The sequence below is a fragment of the Myotis nattereri genome, assembly GCF_964212035.1.
Source record: "Myotis nattereri genome assembly, chromosome: 2".
NCBI lineage: Eukaryota > Metazoa > Chordata > Mammalia > Chiroptera > Vespertilionidae > Myotis > Myotis nattereri.
Genome location: NC_138076.1, coordinates 154,439,318 through 154,458,820, shown reverse-complemented (window position 1 = coordinate 154,458,820; position 19,503 = coordinate 154,439,318). Strand labels below are relative to the sequence as shown.

Here is a 19,503-nt window from a genome sequence, read left to right as displayed (position 1 = left end):
GCCACTCCAGCCAGGGCAGGAGGTTTCTATTTTTGCCAATAATTTGCTTTTCTGAATTTACATTTTATTCAGGCTACTGTATATAAATTACATAACTCAAAATTATTTTAAGAAAACCAAAATCAATGAGGTTACAAGTTGGGAATTAGTCATAGGCCTATGTAAATTTATTTTACATTTAATGATCATACTATTAAATGCAAATTCCCTTTGGAGGAATTTGATGAGTTTTTATTTTATAACACATAATAACTTAATGAGAAATGAAAAATAATAATCTGTTCTAACTATAGATATTTGTATTTGCACTGCACAAGATTATTTGAATTTTTCTTAACAGGCAAATTAAACCTGAAACTTAGTATTAAAATGTTTCTTGATTTACAGTTTCTTTTGTTCCCAAAAATCCATGTGTATAATATGCAGTTTGGGGAATTAAATTGTTTGTAATGCTCCATTGATACTTGCTAATTAAAAGAACCCATAGTTTTAAACTTTTATGAAATTAGTGCTATTCTTATAAAACTCACTCTCCAATTTTTTGTGTGATACGTTTATATTTTTTGTAGCATGTTTTCTACACCCGTGGTTATGAATTTAATGGACAGTTTTATGTCCAGTTTTATGTCCAACAGTTAGTTCCTCCTTCAGAAACTTTCAGCTTTACATACAAAAGACTCCTGGTATAAGGTCATATCCATATTTTAAAATACCTAATGAAGTAGAGTTGACTGTAAAGGCCATTTATTAGCCTGTCGTTTTTTAATTTCTGACAACCCCAGGCATCAACCATTTCCAGAAACTCTGGATATAGAATTCAACAGTTAAATGAGCATTGTGCCCCTGAGACCTCCAGAAAAGAAACCGTATCTCATCTTCCATTGAACTATTTTACGATGAGGGCTTCGTGGCACTTCTTCGGGACTCTCTTTGTTTGGGCATTGTTTAAAAAAAAAAATCTGGTGGTTGTCATGGCAGTCAGAGACAAGAGCCTGTTGATTATGGTCTGAAATTAGTAGTACTAGTCAAAACAGTGGTGGCAAAGATAAACTTGATCGTTGAATACGAGAAGTCAGTAAACTGTTATGAAAACTTTATCTCAGTGAGAGATGTGTATAGTGAAATTTTTCCTGGATTCAGCCTATCAAGTGGACTCAGACATTTAGCAAACTGCGTGGTTGAATCAAGTCAGCTGACACCTCCTCAGAACTCTCATCAGGATTAGTCTGAAAGCCTGAGGGAGCCAGGTCTTAGAAATGGCCGCCAGAGTTCAAATGACCCTGTCAGAGTCATTGACCTCTCAGAATCAGCTGAGGAATTAAAGCAGGGGTCCTCAAACTACGTCCTGCGGGCCACATGCCAATACAAATATTGTATTTGTTCCCGTTTTGTTTTTTTACTTCAAAATAAGATATTTGCAGTGTGCATAGGAATTTATTCATAGTTTTTTTAAAAACTGTAATCCGGCCCTCCAACAGTCTGAGGGACAGTGAACTGGCCCCCTGTTTAAAAAGTTTGAGGACCCCTGAATTAAAGGGTAAAGGAGACAAGCAATGAGTTGTTATTGTTGTTTTCTTTTTTTAATCCTCACCTGAGGATATTTTTTTCCCATTGATTTTTAGAGAGAGTGGAAGGAAGGGAAGGGAAGGGAAGCGGGGGAGAGAGAGAGAAACATTGATGCCAGAGAGACACATCAACTGGTTGCCTCCTGCACACGCCCAGACTGGGCTGTGAATTGAAACCTGTAACCCAGGTAGATGCCCTTGATCGGGAATCGAACCCATGACCAAGATCCTTTGGTCCAAGGGCTGACACTGTTAACCATTAGCCACACTGGCCAAGACAGCAGTGACTTTTTGTGTGTGTGTGTGTGTGTGTGTGTGTGTGTGGTTTATTTATTTATTTATTTTTAAATTAAATCTTTATTGTTCAGATTATTACATTTGTTCCTCTTTTTCCCCCCATAACTCCCCTCCTCCCAGTTCCCACCCCACCCTCCGCCCTCACTCCCCACCCACTGTCCTCATCCATAGGTGCACGATTTCTGTCCAGTCTCTTCCCGCATCTCCCACACCCCTTTCCCCCCCAAGAATAGTCAGTCCATTCCCTTTCTATGTCCCTGATTCTATTATAATCAACAGTTCATTCTGTTCATCAGATTATTTATTCACTTGATTCTTAGATTCACTTGTTGATAGATGCATATTTGTTGTTCATAATTTGTATCTTTACCTTTTTCTTCTTCTTCCTCTTCTTAAAGGATACCTTTCAGCATTTCATATAATCCTGGTTTGGTGGTGATGAACTCCTTTAGTTTTTCCTTATCTGTGAAGCTCTTTATCTGACCTTCAATTCTGAATGATAGCTTTGCTGGATAAAGTAATCTTGGTTGTAGGTTCTTGGCATTCGTCACTTTGAATATTTCTTGCCACTCCCTTCTGGCTTGCAAAGTTTCTGTTGAGAAATCAGCTGACAATCGTATGGGTATTCCCTTGTAGGTAACTGAGTTTCTTTCTCTTTGTCTTTTGCTCTTGGCATTTTAATTATGATGTGTCTTGGTGTGGTCCTCTTTGGATTCCTTTTGTTTGGGGTTCTCTGCGCTTCCTGGACTTGTAAATCTATTTCTTTCACCAGGTAGGGGAAGTTTTCTGTCATTATTTCTTCAAATAGGTTTTCAAGATCTTGCTCTCTCTCATCTTCTGGCACCCCTATAATTCTGATGTTGGTATGCTTGAAGCTGTCCCAGAGGCTCCTTACACTATCTTCGTATTTTCGGATTCTTTTTTCATTTTGTTTTTCCTGTTGGGTGTTTTTTGCTTCTTCGCATTTCAAATCTTTGACTTGATTCTTGCGCTCCTCTTGTCTGCTGTTGGGAGTCTGTATAATATTCTTTATTTCAGTCAGTGTATGCTTAATTTCTAGTTGGTTCTTTATCACAACATCGAGGGTCTCATTAGATTTGTTGAGGATCTCATTAAGTTTATCAGCGGCTTCTAGACAGTCCTTGAGAGACCTTAAAAGTGTGGTTTTGAGCTGTATATCCTCCATTTCTGTCATTTCTGTCCTGTTTCTTTGTCTCGGCATTTGTTATGCTTTCTTGGTGCACCCCCTAGTGGTCTTTGTGCGCAGTCTTGTTATAGTTAAGCCTTGATTGTTGTAGGTATTACTGGGGGGATTTGCCCTCCAGGCCAACTGGCTGTGAGAATCAGCTGTGTCTGCAGTGAGAGAACTTCTGTCCTCTGGGGAGGTGCAAATCTAGCCTTTGCCTGAGGCTATCCGGCAAATGCCTCTGTGCAGGGCTTGGGCGGGGAGGGTCGCACGGGATCAACAGGGCGGGTGGAGCGAGCAGTTATGGCTGCTCTCAGTCTCGTCCCCAGAGGCTCTGCTTCTCAGAGTCCCGGCAACCGCTGCAAACCTCGGAGAGAAAGCTGTCCTCGAGTTACAACCGATGCCAGACAGTCCCGCTTCTCCCGTTTGAGTCTGGGTCCCCAGAGACTCACCCGGAACTGGAGCTCAGAGCCTGAGACTCCCTCCTGATTGAAACAGACAACCGCGCCCTCAGCCGCCAGCCCACTCTGCACGCACCTCCGCACCTTTGTATTTTCCGCACTGCGCCTCCTCTAAGTCTCGGTATGCTTTTCTCTTTCCTTCTAGTTGTAGAATTTCCCCTCAGCAAGCCTTCCTGTGGTTCTGGGTGATGTCCGTTCCGTCTTTTAGTTGTATTTTTGAAGTGGTTGTTTGAGGCAGCAATCTCCAGTGTTTACCTATGCCGCCATCTTGGTTTTCCTCCTCCAGCAGTGACTTTTTAATTAGGTACACTGTAGAGCACTTTGAGTTCTTAAAAAAATTTTTTTTTTACTTTATCCAGAGTGCATGCTCAGCTGGGGTCAGAGTTCATGTTTTGCAGGCAAAAGACCTTCATGTTACACACACGCACACACACACACACACACTCGTCTTTTACTCAAAAAGATGATGCTTGGTTTCTCTGACACTTTATGTTCAGATATACAAATTCTGTCTTGTTCAAATCTATCCATTATATGTACTGTTTACATTCAGAAAGTGAGAAAAGGTGAGGAGTATTTGATCTGTGGGCCAGGAGTTTGGAAAACGTAGTTTAGGTTTCTTATTCAACTACTGACTGGCCATGAACAAATAACCTTCTGATTTGCACCATGCCTAGAATTTTGTACAACCAGTCTATACTAATAAAAGGGTAATATGCTAATTAGACCGGATAGACCGGATAGATCAGACATCTTCAGGTTGTCCAGTCCTCCTTCTGGACAAAGCCACAGTGGCAATGGGGGCCAAGGTAGAGGCGGTTAGGGGCAATCAGGCTGGCAGGGGAGCAGTTAGGGGTGATCAGGCCAGCAGGGGAGGGCAGTTAGGGGCAATCAGGCCACAGGCAGAGGCAGTTAGGGGCGATCAGGCAGGTAGGCAGAGGGTTAGGGGCAATCAGGCAGGCAGGCAGAGTAGTTAGGGGCAATCATGCAGGCAGGTAAGTGGTTAGGAGCCAGCAGTCCTGAATTATGAGAAGGATGTCTGACTGCCAGTTTAGGCCCTGTGGGATCAGGCCTAATCCGGCAGTCAGACATCCCCCCAAAGGGTCCCAGATTGGAGAGGGTGCAGTCTGGGCTGAGGGACCCCTCCCCCGCCCCCCGTACAAATTTTGTGCACCAGGTCTCTAGTCTAGATATATAAAAGCCTAATATGCAAATTATCCCCAGGGGATTTCAACGGGGAGACCGATCACTCGCTATGGTGGCTGCGCTGACCACCAGTGAAGGAAGGCCCTGGCGAGCAGCCAGCAGCTGGAGAAGGGAGGCCCCAGCTGGCAGCTGGAAGACTCCAAGTGGCCCTGATCTCCAGCCAGGCCTAGGACCCTACCCGTGCACGAATTTCATGCACTGGGCCTCTAGTCTATAATAATAAAAGCATAATATGCAAATCGACTGAACAGCCAAACAGGGACCAACTGTCCGGACGACCTCCCAGACGAAGCCCGGGCTGTGAGGGCCTACCCTTGCACAAATTTTGTGCATCAGGCCTCTAGTGGTAAATAATGATTTCTGAATGACAGGTGTAAAATAAGTAGCCTCAGGGCATTGAGGATGCTGTTTAATTGCCTTTTCAGACGGATATTCACTCCTTCCCTTCTCTTTGTCCTGGATACTCCCTGGGAGTTGGCAGTGAACATTCTGAGTATATGGCTTTCCTTCTACCAGGGGAGAGCTTGGTGCTGCATTAGAGCCGACCCTCGTGGTGGGCGGGCAGCCGTCTCTTGCGTGGACTTCTTTACCTTAAAATATTTCTCCTAGAGGTCTGCTTATTATACCGAACGTTAGGCCAGAAAGCTGTGTCTTAAATAAATTGTAAACGGCCAGGAAGAACAGGAAGAGATCCTTTAGGATCATTATACTAGTACCTTAGTGTGGACCAGATTTTTCAGATTCTCTGAGCACAGGTTGTGCGCATCAGGCATAAAGGTGTGGCCTTCTGAGCAGGGAAGATGGGGGGGAGGCTGCAGAGCGCCATCTGGAAGAGGAGGGAAGGTTTCCACTATTTTTGCCTCAGTCTTGCCTTTATTTGCAGAAACAGGGCCTCCGAATGGTTTCAAGCGTCCGTTTCAATTCGTAGTAGACCACAAGGGTCAGCCACAGCAGTTAGCATTCATTTGGCTTTGAGTGACAGGAACTCAAAATAACAGCATAAACAAAATAGAGGTTTATAGTGTCTCTCCCATAAAAGAAGTTCAGAGACTGGTATCCCCGGGCTGGTCAGGAGGTTACATGAAGCCATCCGAGATCAGGCTCCTCTGAATCCACTGTTCAGAGAAACCTAATCGTACCCTCTGTCCTCATAACTCAGGTTCGTTCTTAGAGCTCCAGCCGGTACATCTGCATGCCTGGAATGGAGAGAGGGAAGAAGGGCGGGGCCCCTGTCTCTTAAGGGGACTTACTGAAAGTCTCATGTCACACTTTCACCTGCGTCTCATTGGCCAGAACTTAGAACATGGTTCCACCAGGCTTTTAGCTAGCTGTCCAGATCATTCCTCACCAGTTACAAATTGGGGATTCTGTTAATTTGAGAGAGAAAGGGAGGTATTTGTAAGTGACGAGCCATGCCTGTCAGTATAGCTAACATTTATGCATGCTTATTAGGTATGTGCTACTTATTGTGCGAAGCAGATTGGTGCTTGCCTTACCTCATGCAGTCCTCACAGTATGTCTATGAGGCACTTACTGTCATTATTCCCACTGCACAGAAAAAGGAAACGAAGGCTCAGAGAGGCTGGCCCCAGGGTGCACAGTAAGCGGTAGAGTGGGAGCACAAGTCCAGGTCCAGAGCCCACGCATTAGTTGTTTTAACAAAAGCATAGGCAAAAAATTGAATATGTGATTCACTGGCAACCTGGCTGCTTAGAAATGTTGCTTTAAATGATCTCACAGATGGAACTCATTGGGCTAAAAAGTGAACCAAGATCCTCAGACGCTCTTTCTGGGTCTAATTCACTAGTCTTTTGGGTTTAACTTTTGAAAGAGAATCAAAGTAGGGTTAAGAAAACAGGGAGAGCACTGTGCTATAAGAAACAAAAATGACTGGACTGGCAGTCAGCAAACTCGTATCTGAATTTCAGATCACTTAGCCAACCTGGGGAGCCGTATCACTCTGTGGTTTCCATAACCAAGGGGATGGAAATATATTTATATATTATATAAGTACTTATATTTACATGCATATATGGAGAGAGAGAGAGAGAGAGGCAGTCAACAGCTGGAGGGCCAGATTATAGTCCCACTTCAAGTCTAAAGGCCTAAGAAAGAACCAGGAGAGCCGATGGTGTAAGTTCAAGCATAAGTGCAAGTCCAAAGCAGGAGATGCCCAGGTCTCCCCCTCCCTCAGAGTGAGGCAGCGAGAGCACATTTTCTCCTTCTCAGCCCTTTTGTTCTCTTCAGCCCCTCAACAGATTGGCTCACCCACATTGTTACAAAGACTGTTTATTCAACAAACATTTTTTTTTGAATGCCTGCTACTATGCCAGGAACTTTGAGATGTTCTGGGGATATGGCTGTGAATAAAAACAGACCGTATATTTCCTCTCAAGGTATTCATATTCTAGAGAGGAGAAACAGACAGTGAACAAATTAATGTATAGTGTGACAGGTATGAGTGCTAAGAGGAAAAAGAAAGCTGAGTTACTATAGATGATAAAGCAGTCAGAGCCGTGCCAGGCACATAGAAGCTTAATGAATGTTAGAGTCAGTGTCATCTCTGTCATCAGGGGAGTGGAATGATAGCAGCTGCTCCTCTGCCTCTCAGATCAGGGATGACACTGGCAGTGATCACAGATGTGTGTGGCTTTTCCTTATAGTAGGTGTATATGACTTTTGTACAGAAAGAAAAAGGAAAGTAACTTCCCCTAAGCAAACCCAATCAATAGTAAATGTGAACAGTGCTGTGATTGGTTAGTAGGGACGTAAATACAGAAAAACAGTGACACAAAAGGTTAGAGGAAAGAGGCAAAACAAAATTTGCTTTCCTCAATCTTAAAGGGCTCATCATAAAACAGTGGTGTAGAGTGCTAAGCCTGTCCCCTAATACCAAAATCTCAAAAGGTTATGGTGGACTTTTGTAGTTATTTGACCTGTATTAATGTTTCTTTCCTTTGGGCTTTGCAGCATTAATTTGGGCATTTAAAAAAAAAACACACAGCAAACTCTAATAGAGATGAACATAGACGTCATGATAAATCCACATGAAATTGATTGCTAATTATGTGTAATTGATTATCATACTTGGTATATATCAGTGACACACATGGCTAAACCATAGTCAAGAGCTAATCCATTCTCAAGTTCCATTAAACTAAGAGGAGAATGCTGAGAGAATGAAGATTTATCCAACCCTTATAGGGAGTCAAGACAGTATCCCCATTCCTTTCTCGCAGCAGCCCTATGAGGCAGGTATTCCTAATCCAGTTTTAACAAGTGGGACCAGGGACTCAGAGTAATTAGCTCAGGGTCACACAGACAGTAAATAAATGCTCCAAAATCTAAACCCAGTTCCTGTCTGGAGGCCCATCACCTCCCCACTGGGCAGCTGCCTTCGGGAAGGATGTGCAAGGCCAGTGGGAGGAGGAAGGGTAGAACCTGATCTAACAGATAAGACTCAAACTGCATGTTCTGATTGACACTTGTCAAAACTTGATTGACCTTTCCAGACTATTGATATGGGTCACAAAAAGGGCAAACCCAAATGGCGGTTTTATATTAGCGTATGTTCATTTGGGCTGCCTCTTTCAAACAACATCTCTCATTCAGCTCTAGTGTTATATGTGTCAACACCACCTGCTTAGCTGCGTGTTCATGCACAGCGATTACTGCTAAGCTTCCATCACCGGATACTCCATTCACGCTTGTTTTTTTCCTTCTGAGCTCTAGCTTCGATTTGTCTAACCAAGTTTGATGCCTGGAGAATGGAAGCTGTCCTAGCACAAAGCCAGAGGCTGCCGAGCGTCTTGTACAGGAGTTATTTGGAAAACGGGTTGCCAAGTGCCCTCATTGCCTCTGGCCTTTGTGTACCGTTGAAACACATTTCTTTTTAAAAATGGTAAAATAAAAAGCTAATTATTTTTTAGAGGAGATGGGAGGGAAGGCACTGTTTATTATTTCAAGCCCTTCCCTGCAAACTCCGCCTCGGAGGACTGCTGAAGAAAGCTTTTCTGGCTGGCTTTGTGAGCCTCCCAAGACCCGGAGTTAATGCATTCTTCGCTAAGGCAGAAACATGCCCAAGGCAAGGTGGAGAAGTCATTCCGAGAGAGCCCAAGGTACTTGCCACCCACCCCCTATCAGAAGATTTGTCTCTGAGCCTCAAAGAGGTTTTTTATTTTTATATTTTGGTTAAGTCGTTATTTTAGCTCAAGGGCATTTTAAGTATTTGAAGTATATATTTCTGTAGTGAAAATGAAAATTCATTCCTTTGAGATGGACTACAAAGAAGTCTGGGTCTTAGAACAAAACACCGAACAAAGAGAAAGAAGGCATAAAGGATATGTAAAAAGCGCCCAAATTAAAAGCCTCTTTGGAATACCTCGTTTTCTGCAATGCCACCTGGAAAGCTTTGTTAAAAAGCACTCTATTTAGAGATCTCAGGCTGATGAAGTGTTTCCATATAGCCTTTCCCTGGCTTTATTACTAGACACTTAGATGGAAAGAAAGAGAGGTGCTGGGATCATAGCACTCGGCCAACTTCTGGGTTCTGATCCTGGTGTTGACAATAGGTTAGCTAATTTATCCTGGCTTCATTTTCCTGCCAAAATGATTGAGATTAATAAAATTCCCATTGCAAGGATCTGTGAGGACAACTGTTTGATTAAAAGCTGTATGTGTAGATGTCTCGTAGGACACCCTGCTCATTAATGAGGCCCAGTGCCCCCCAGCTCCTGCTTGGAATTTTCATTTTCTCTCAGAGATTTGAGAATTAGCTCTGATTGGTGCTTATGAACTACAAATAAGACTGTCTTTGAAAAGAAGTGAACAGTATGTACTAGTACTGAAAAAAATTTATTTGGTTTAGATATGAAAAAGAAAGTGTTAGAAAGTATAGTTTAGTAAAAACAAAAAATTTCTATAGAATGTTTCATATCAAGAGTCCTTCTCAAAGGATATATTATCCGAACTATTAGATTCTGAACTACAGAGTCTGAACTTTTAAATTATTAGAATGCTTTAATAACAGACATCTTAATCAGGATTTTTTTAATTGGATAATTAAAGGACTTAGCTTTGTTTAGTATATATATGGTAATATTTAGGTACTAAAATAGTCAGGTACTATTCTAATATTCAGGTACTTTGCACATAATTCTTTAAGTTCTTCTAACAGCCCTTATGGGGTAGTTGAGGCACAGAGAGGTTGAGTACCTTGCCTAAGGTCACACAGCTAGGAAGTCTCAGACCAGGCAGAACTCTTTTTATGGGTGATTATAACATAAGACAGACCATTCTGTACCAACAGAGAGGTCCAGGCAGAGGGCTTTGGAGATCCAAAGAGACAAATTAATTCCACATGAGGATTGAGAAAAATTTAGAGGAAAGGGTCTGAAAATGGACAGGATTTCAGTAATAGGAGAGATGGGGGCGGGGGGGGGGGGCAGGGGGGGGTAGGCTTTGGAGGCTAAAGGAGCAAAGTGAGCCAAGTCATACAATTAGGAAGAACACAAGGCATATTCATAGAATTTCCCTCTGCAGCCATATCTAGAGAGAAAGGAAAAATCAGGAGTTGAAAGATTTCAGAAGAATACCAAAATGAGATGATTAAGAACACAGGCATCAAAAGATGGTTGTACATCTACTCCGAAGCAGTTTGAAAACTCAGAAAGTTTTCTTACACAGCTTAACAGCTCCTCCTCCTCCTCCTCCTCCTCCTCCTCCTCCTCTTCCTCCTCCTCCTTCTCCATAAATGCAGTGAGAAGTATTGGATTTGGGGCTTAGGGTATATGTGTCAAATTCCAAATAATTTTTCATTGAAAGAAAAGGATTCCACATCACACTTTGCCTTTTAGTTGATGCTGCAATTCTAAGGGTTGTGGGGCTTTTAAGATTTCAAACATCTTGTATCCTCTCCTTAAATACTTCAAATACTGAACCATATAACTCATTTATCTAATACATACATGTAATATTGAAGACATGTGACACGTTTCCTTGAAAAGAAGTAAATATTTAAAACTGCAGGTGACTGAAATTCTAGTAAATTCATTGGCCTTTCATTATACATGTGCTTTCCCCTCAACATTGCCAACTCCTTGATACTCTGCCACTTCTGCAGCCGCCGTGTTCCGTGTGGCCTGGTTAATATGTATTCATGTGCCAACTCTTGGGTATTTTTTTCAGTAGATTAAACTTGTGTTTCAGTGCCCCTGAAGACTTTTCTGAAAAGCCTTTTGGAAATAAGGACTTTCTGCATGACCTTCTCTCTCACTGACTTTCTCTGTTGACTTGTTGGGCAAGGATTAAGTCTCTTTGCAGCTCCGTTTCTTTGATCCATAAAACAAAAGCCATCCCTCGGCTCTCAGCTTTCAGGTGTATGAGAATAAACAAGTGAGCACAACAGGGCTAAGGCTCACTGTGGCTTAAAGACACGATAGCAGAGACGGGTGTTTTTTTCATTGTACTGGCGTTCGTTGTGTGCCAGTTAGCACTGCAGGTGCCTGACATGTGTTCTGGTAGGTACTGTTCGGATTTCTAATTAGAGGTGAGACAACAATGGAACATGCTAACAGGCAAAACAAGGATTTGAACACAGGTAGTAAGATTCCTGAGCTTTTTAGAAATGGAACAGGTTATGATTTTAAGGAACCCCACCCCCCCCCCCCCCTTCTTCAGAGGGTGGCTGTGCATCAGGTACGTGGAGAGGGGCTGTGATTTGTGAGGTGCTAGCATTTATGGAATTCAGTTATTCGGCATTTGTCCCAAATCTCCGAATCTGTTCCCTGTTCAGTGACTGGAAAGCACTACAGGCATTGTTGCCTCCTCTCTAAAATTGTATGGGGTCATCTCTGTTCCATCCAAGTAATGCACCGAATGGCTGGGAGGTGCCTTTCAACAGATATATAGGTCCTATTAGTGTGACTGGTGAGCTATTCCTGCATATGTGTGAGGTGTCGGGCCAGATAGAGATCTCCACAGCTCTGTGCAAGCACAGAGCCACCCTGGGGCCGGGGGTGGGTGTGGAGGTGGGTGGGTGGGTAGGGGCTCCCTGGTGAAGCTGACACGTAAAATTAGTGATAGAGGAAGGGTGAAGGACGTTCCAAAAAGAGGAGAGCACAGCTACACGAAACCACATGCCTGTGCAGGGCACTCCATGCACTTTGATATTGTCAGAGTATCAGCAAATGGTTGATAGGAAAATAGGGAGAGTATCAAGCTGGACTTTCTGCAAAGCCTCTGCCCACTTTCTCTTTTCCCTGACTGCAAGTGAAGGACTCGAGAGAGAGAGAAAAGGAAAATATCTTTTGCCAAATCAGAATTTCCTAGGTAAAATGACATTTATTTCATGTTAGAAATATCTGACAGTTGTGAAGTGGGCAGAGATTACACTAAATTGTTAGTTGCTCTCATTAGAAATTACCCTTAGGAACTAATGAACTAGTGTAAACCAATAAGGAATGAAATATAATTGGATTTCTAGTAATAGAATGTAATAGAATCAAGTAGGACAAGGTCTATTTGTATTATAGTAGGGGGCTTCAGAAATTCTGCTGATTATATATGTTTGTCGAGAGTTCATTAGAGATAAACAAAGCCAGTAACCCCTGTCTATGACTCAAAGACTTCAATTAGAAATTACCTCTAGTCACGGCTGGAAATAGAGCTAGCACCGATTAAGATTAATAAATATAAATGACTTATGTTACAAATAGAAACATTTTATTTTGAATAAGGCATAAAACAATTTGTCCTCTAAATTAGTAATTTCTCGTTAAATAGTTTTATTATAGTAACAAAATCTTCTGAAACTAATTGCAATTTATATTGCCATTTCAAAATTGTTCTACTCAGCATTTTGAAAACGATGACTAATGCCCTGCTTTAACTTAAATATAACAGTCAAAAATAAAAGGTGTAGCGAATCCATAGGTGTGTCAACCATGCACCTACCAAGTCGTTCCTGGGTTCTCCTCCTTAATGAGCACTTGATGATTGATCAGCGATCAGTTTGGGAGCTAATTAATGACTGATCAATCTCCCCGTTTCAGGTTCATCAATATAACAGTGTGTTCATTTCTAGATATTTTCTGTGCAGCAAGGCAGATGAGCTCTGGCCTAGGAGCCCATAGTGAATTCTAGGAGGAACTTTATACCCTCACCATGGATGGCTTGTGTACTCCTTGCTGCCTCTGGCCCACAGAAGCAGGAGTGAATTAGTATGATTTGTTACACTGGCTTTTCCTTTTGGTTAAAATTTATTGTCCACTTGTCCTAGCTGGTTTGGCTCAGTGGATAGAGCACTGGCCTGCGGACTGAAGGGTCCTGGGTTCGGTTCCAGTTGGGGGCTCAATCCCCAGTAGTGGGGCATGCAGGAGGCAGCTAGTCAATGATTCTCTCTCATCATTGATGTTTCTATCTCCCTCTCCCTATCCCTTCCTCTCTGAAATCAATAAAAATACATATTTAAAAAAATGTATCATCCACTTACCCTAACACTGAAAAATATCAACCCTTTTAGTCACTGAGAAGTACATTGCATATTTTCCCCCAGAAAATAAATTCTTATGGTATTTAGTTGTTGCCAGATTATTACCTGAAATCATGGACTCACAGATTTTCAGAGGTGGGAAGGGCCTGAGAGGTCTCTACAGGTGAGAGAGCTGTGGGCCAACAGAGTTCAAGGAAGCCTTGCTGCAAGGTCTGGGCGGGGCACTGGCCGGTTGAGGCTCTCACACTGGGGTATCTAGGACATGACACTCCTTCTACTAACACTGGCTCTTGCAGAGGAAGAAGGAAACAGTAAATCTCCAACAGAAAACAAAAACAGGAATGATTCTATGGATTATTTTGTCAGATAGACTGCTAAATGCCATCCTACCTATTTCCTCTGAGCTTCATCAAATATTCTTTTTTTAAAATATATTTTTATTGATCTCAGAGAGAAAGGGAGGGGGAAAAACCAATGATGAAAAAGAATCATTGATCAGCTGCCTCCCACAACCCTGCCCACCCTCCCCACTGGGGATCGAGCCCGCAACCTGGGCACGTGCCCTGACGGAACCAGGGCCTCCTGATTCATAAGTCAATGCTCAACTATTGAGCCACACCGGCCAAGCAAATATTCTTTTTATAGAGAGACCTATTCAAATTCTCCAGGAAAGAAGCCTTCTAGTTACACAATCAGTTTTTCCCTCTATGCTCAGGCCTCTAGTTTGTACTTTCTCTTTCGTTCCACACTTTTCTTTTTCTTTTTAAAATATATTTTATTGATTTTTTACAGAGAGGAAGGGATAGGGATAGAGAGTTAGAAACATTGATGAGAGAGAAACATCGTTCAGCTGCCTCCTGCACACTCCCCACTGGGGATGTGCCTGCAACCAAGGTACCGGAATCGAACCTGGGACCCTTGAGTCTGCAGGCCGACACTCTATCCACTGAGCCAAACCGGTTAGGGCTCGTTCCACACTTTTCAAGGTGTTTGAGATGTACAGTTAGATTTGATTGTATCCCTAATTTTGGTCCTGTCGGGAGACCTTATGTTGTCATGGTACCTCTCATAGATGAGGCTGAATAGATGAGGCTCAATGCTGAGGGTCAGAAAGACTGAGGTTATAAAGCTATTTGGCAGCAAAGCTAGGACCAAAATTCAGGTTTATTGAATTTCATAGACCTGAACTCTTTCCATTAAAATGTTGTTCTGTACTATTAATTCTGAAACAAAATCTTTAGCCCTACGCCAAACAGATTTTCATTAACCATATTTCCTCCCTTTGCAAATGTGTTCTCTATTTTCCCTTTGTTTTCTTTATTCTCTGCATCTCTGTTGCCCTGTCATTTGGTTGGTTGGCAGTCCCTAGTCAGCAGGGTCCAGAATCCCAGACAATGCCTTTTGTTCAAAGCATTTGTTTGGATTATAAATGATGATAAATTCAGACTGTCATACTGATTTCATTTCAGTGGAGTCACAACGTACCTCAAGTTTCCTTTGATCAACTAGCTATAAAGACAGTATCTCATGCTATTTATTTGTTCATCTCGACCTATTTGCTCAATCTCAAGAGCTTTGCTAAAATTCTTAACATCCCCTTAAGTGGAAATATTGCTAATTTTTTTCCCTTCACCTCTGTTAGAAATGACCATCTTTCCAGTCATGGACAAATCATTACCCATATTAAAATGAATTATTTTATGGTACTTTTTTCAAATATCAGTAGCAGACATTTACTGTGCACTTATTATATGTCAAGCTCTTTTTTTCTGTGTCTATATATATATATATATATATATATATATATATATATATACATTTAATCTTCTCAACTACCCTATGCAGTGGGTAATATTGTTATGCTGACTTTACAGTGAGGAAATTGAAGCACAGAAAAGCTCAAGTTACTTGCCTAAGATCACACAGCGAGTAACCACACAGATTGGACTTGAACCCAAACAGTCTGTTCTGTGAGTCTGAGCTCTTAGCCACCAGTATACTACCTCTCAAAGTGAATTCTCCTGTAAATGTTACTTTGCAAATATAATTAAGTTTTGTAAGTTCTGCTTTCATTGACTTATAGAGAGCCATGTGAATCTAATGAGAGGAGGTGGGTTACGAAAACTCATCATCATGACCATCCTACTGACACTCATTAATTACCTCAGGGATCAGTAGCTTTTCCAGCTTTGATGCTGCGAATGAGCATAAAAGTGGGAGGTAGCGGTGGGGGTGGGGACTGAGAGATCCATTGTAGGTTTTGACAGAGTGACATTAATGTTGAGGGTTGGCCTCTCCTGTCTTTATATAAAGAAAACATAGGCTCCCTGCAAATTTTCTCCCCAAGTGAGCCCCCAGACTTAAATATAAGCTGATTTTAAAAAAAGCCTAGGAATTCTTCTCCACCTACCTCCCGTTCAGCCTTCCCTGAAGTAAGCGACTGCCCCTTCCTACCTCCTGTTTGTCTCACAGGAAGAGTAGGGTAGGGATTTCAGCTCCAGTGCAGTGCCTGGCTTATGGGTACTCACTACCTGTTGGGCTGATGAATAAATGAGATCAGTATAAACTGCTCCCTGAAATCTGGGCTAATGTCCACTTAGTTTTACAGTAACTGTCAGCAGGCATCAAAAGGGCGCTAATTATGAGGTGTACATTGCAGATAGGTCAGCTAGGCCTTTTCAAAGTGTGAACTCAGGTAGTGTTTTATGAACATGTAGGTATCTGTGCATCAGCTCCTCGGCACTCCTCCCTGGCCTATGAGTGTCCCGCTAGCCTGTGCTGCAACATGAAATAGCAGAAAGGGCCTCCATCGCCTCCCCTTCCGCTGCCCCTTGGTTCGTTCTCCCAGCTGCTTTGCCTGTGGGAGACAATGGCCTGTGCCTCCTTGCGTAGAGCCTGGATATGAAGCCAGCGAGCCTGGCCCCAGAGCCTGAATGCTCACGTCTACATTGCACCTTAGAAACTGTCAGGAACAACAGTTACCCAGCCTGTGATGTGCTTCCAGGCATTCTATCATTTGCTCCCGATTTTAGCTCAGAGGAATTGGGGCTCAAGAAAATTAAGAAACCTGTCCAACAGGTCAGCAGTTGCATCAGAACTCAAATCCAGGTCTGCCTGTCTCAGAGGCCAGATTCAACCCCAAGCTTGGCTCAGTACAGTGAAGAGCAAGAGGGCCCGAGGTTGCAGGTGTAAGGCCCCAGCAGACCGTGCTCTGAGTGCTCTCCTAAGGTAGCTCCGGCGCACCACCTCTGTCTCAGCCTCCAGAGACACTGCGTGGCAGAGCAGAGGCCCTAACCTGGAGGGAGGGACTGGGGCTGTGTGGGCCCCTGGAGGAGCCAGGCTCCTTGCAGCACGGCCCCCTGGGGCTCAGCGGGGGGACCATGCTCCCACCATGAACCTGAGAGTTTCCTGGGAAAGGACAGGGATGGGTTTCCAAGGCTGTTGGCCCCAACCCGATGGTTTTATGAGTCTGGCACTTGGAGAAACTCAGTAACAACTAGAGCCCTTTATGTATTGATTGTAGAGAAGAGATCTTTATCCCAGGTTGTTGATATTTAAGGAAACCCATAGAATGCAGTTTCTCAGAAGAGCTTTTAGTGATTGATGGGTTTAGTAAAACAGCAGGCTATGTATGGAATTAGGAAATATTGTCACTGACATACTGCTTTTCACCACTCCCACCACACTTTTTTTTGAAGGGCCATAAATTCCAGTACTAACTATATTTCACAAATGATTTAGAACTATTTATCATCCCATCAATCCAGTCTCAGGCATTCATTGGTGGTGGAGAAAAACAATGCCAGGTACATGCTAGTAATATTAGTAAATATTGTTAGATGAAAGGACAAGCTGACTGTAAAATGGATTTCTGTGCTTCATTTGTTGCTCACCAAATGCCTATTATATTCCTACTGTATATAAGGGAATATTAAGGATCTGAAGGCACCTAAGATGTTATTGGTGCCCTAGCTGGATTTACAATCTATAATACGGAGTGGTACACAAATATCTATAACACGGGCACAGAGTCTCAGTGCAATCCGTAAGTAGGTCTTGGCAGTCAGAAGAACAAGGTCACACTGGCTGCAAACCAGGGCACAACACCTAGCAGTGGGTGAGATCTGAGCGTGTCTTGGAGGGTGAGTCACAATGTTCCCAGGAGGAGGTCCTAGGGGAGGGCACCCCAGGCAGTGGGATTGGCTTGGGAGAGAACACAGAAGCAGGAAAGTGCAAATGTTGAGGAGGCAGCGTCAAGGGCTTGACTCAGGCAGGACACAGAGTGCTGCTTGAGCTGGTGTGGGGACCAGACTGAAAGGGCACCTAAGCCGCAAGGCAGAGGGCATAGCGTCAAGTTTAAGGTCAGAGAGCGAGAGAGCAGAGAACAGGCCCTGGAACTGTCATTCCGGATCCTCTTTCTTACTTCCCATCCCCTCTTCTTCCACTCTGAGGCCACTGTACACCCATCCTGCCTCTCTTCACCAGACTGTCGCTAAGATACTGCTTTGACCATTCTGTTTACACCTCTGTGTATTCACAAACCCCTGTAGGATAAATGCAACACTTCTTCATTGGGGCCTCATGCCTCCTGATCTTCTCCAAACCAGTTACCCCAGTTTTATCCTTCAGCTCAATTACCCAACCATCCACTTTTTAGCACGTCCTTGGACCCCTTCTCTGCCATCTTGGTCTCCTCGTGCCTACCTCACCTGCATGGGCTCCACTGTACCTTTGCCAATACTGTCTTTCCAGCCTGAATGCCCTTCATCTGTGTCCATGAGAATCTCCAAGGCCCATTTTTTTCATCTCCAAAAATTTAAACTTACCGCAGATGGAAACCAAGTCTTTATTTTTATGCCCAAGCAAATGTTGAATGAATAAATACTTACCTTTCATTCCTTCTCTTTCTCAATTCCTGAATATAAGCAAAAGTAACTCTATCCCCCAGGCAAAGAGCACTTCCATTTGTAGATGACTTTCCAAAGGGCGTGGCCTAACAGTCCAGACCAACCTGGAGCCTGGCTGCCGGAGTCCCAGCCACGGCTCTGGTTCTGCCGTTACCAGCCATGTGACCTCGGGAAAGTTACTGACCTCATCTGTGAAATGGGAAGATAAAGGCATCTACCTGATAAAGAACTTTTAGAAGGATTAAATAAAATGGTTTTTTTTTTTGTAAAATGCTTAGAACAATCTCTGGCACTATAGTGAGCATTATATAAATTTGTTTAGCTAAATATATACATATTCCATATATGTACATATATTAATGGTATAAATAGTATATATATGTACACACATATATGGTAAGTACTCAGTAAAGTTTAAATTACACACACACAGAGATGCACAATTGGGCGTCCACAAAAACCTTGTAAGATGAGCAAAGTGTTAAATAACTTCCCCACACCTGGTGACTGGTAGATCCATTCCAGGAGCCACGCCTTCTAACTTCTGAGCCAGAAGTCAAAAAGTAGAATTTATAGCCTTAATCCACTGATCTCTGCCAACACATGGATGGTTTTCAAATACATAATGATCTCTTGGTGCTGAATATTGAAATTCACTATGGATATTTTGACTATACTGATTTAAAGTACAAGAGTAGTGTCAGATATATTAGTCTGTCAGGATTTTGCAACCTCACAAATAAGTCCGTGATATGGTCACCTTCTTCTTGACTATATTCTTCCTGCACTTAAGGAAAGATGGAGCAGAAGGATAAATTGAATGTGTTCAAGAGAGAATTATGCATGAAGTTCTAGTGGAGAAGGTTTTAAAGAGGGAACTATGCTATTGGAGGCACATTTAAATGGAACTACGCCTATCGTGCCATTTGGTATGCAAAGGCTTGTGTTTGCATTAAGCTGCTGGAGAAGCTGTGGTTTTCTTTGCCATATGCATTGAAAATGCATCTTTAAAAAAATAAACGCTTTCTTTTACTTCTCTGAAAAAGGGAACTGTTGGTTATTTTATTTTAAATACAAAACACATTTAACTTCTGTCAACAGTTCACCTTTTAAATAATGCAGTTTGTGCTTGCACTCATTATCTACAATTAGAGTTCTCAAAGAAGCTTTTAGTGTTTTTCTCCCCAACTTTTAAATTCATTCATTGTAACTGTTAACATTTTAGAGAATAGCGGAAACCCTAAGATTAGGAAACTGAACAAAGAAACTTCCTTTCTGTACATTGCCATTGAACTGCGTACAGAATCCTCAGCTATTATGCTGAACCACATAATGATGAGCTGGTTACACCCTTTTCTTGCTCCGTTAGGTCAGACTCCAGTGTTTCCCT

General features: G+C 42.6%; 1 protein-coding gene across 2 annotated transcripts in view; it reads left to right on the top strand.

Annotated features, from left to right (window-relative positions):
- The window catches only part of SRGAP1 (SLIT-ROBO Rho GTPase activating protein 1), a 262,335-nt gene that overhangs the window by 155,199 nt on the left and 87,633 nt on the right, over nt 1-19,503 (top strand). The gene's annotated exons all lie outside the window — the stretch shown is intronic.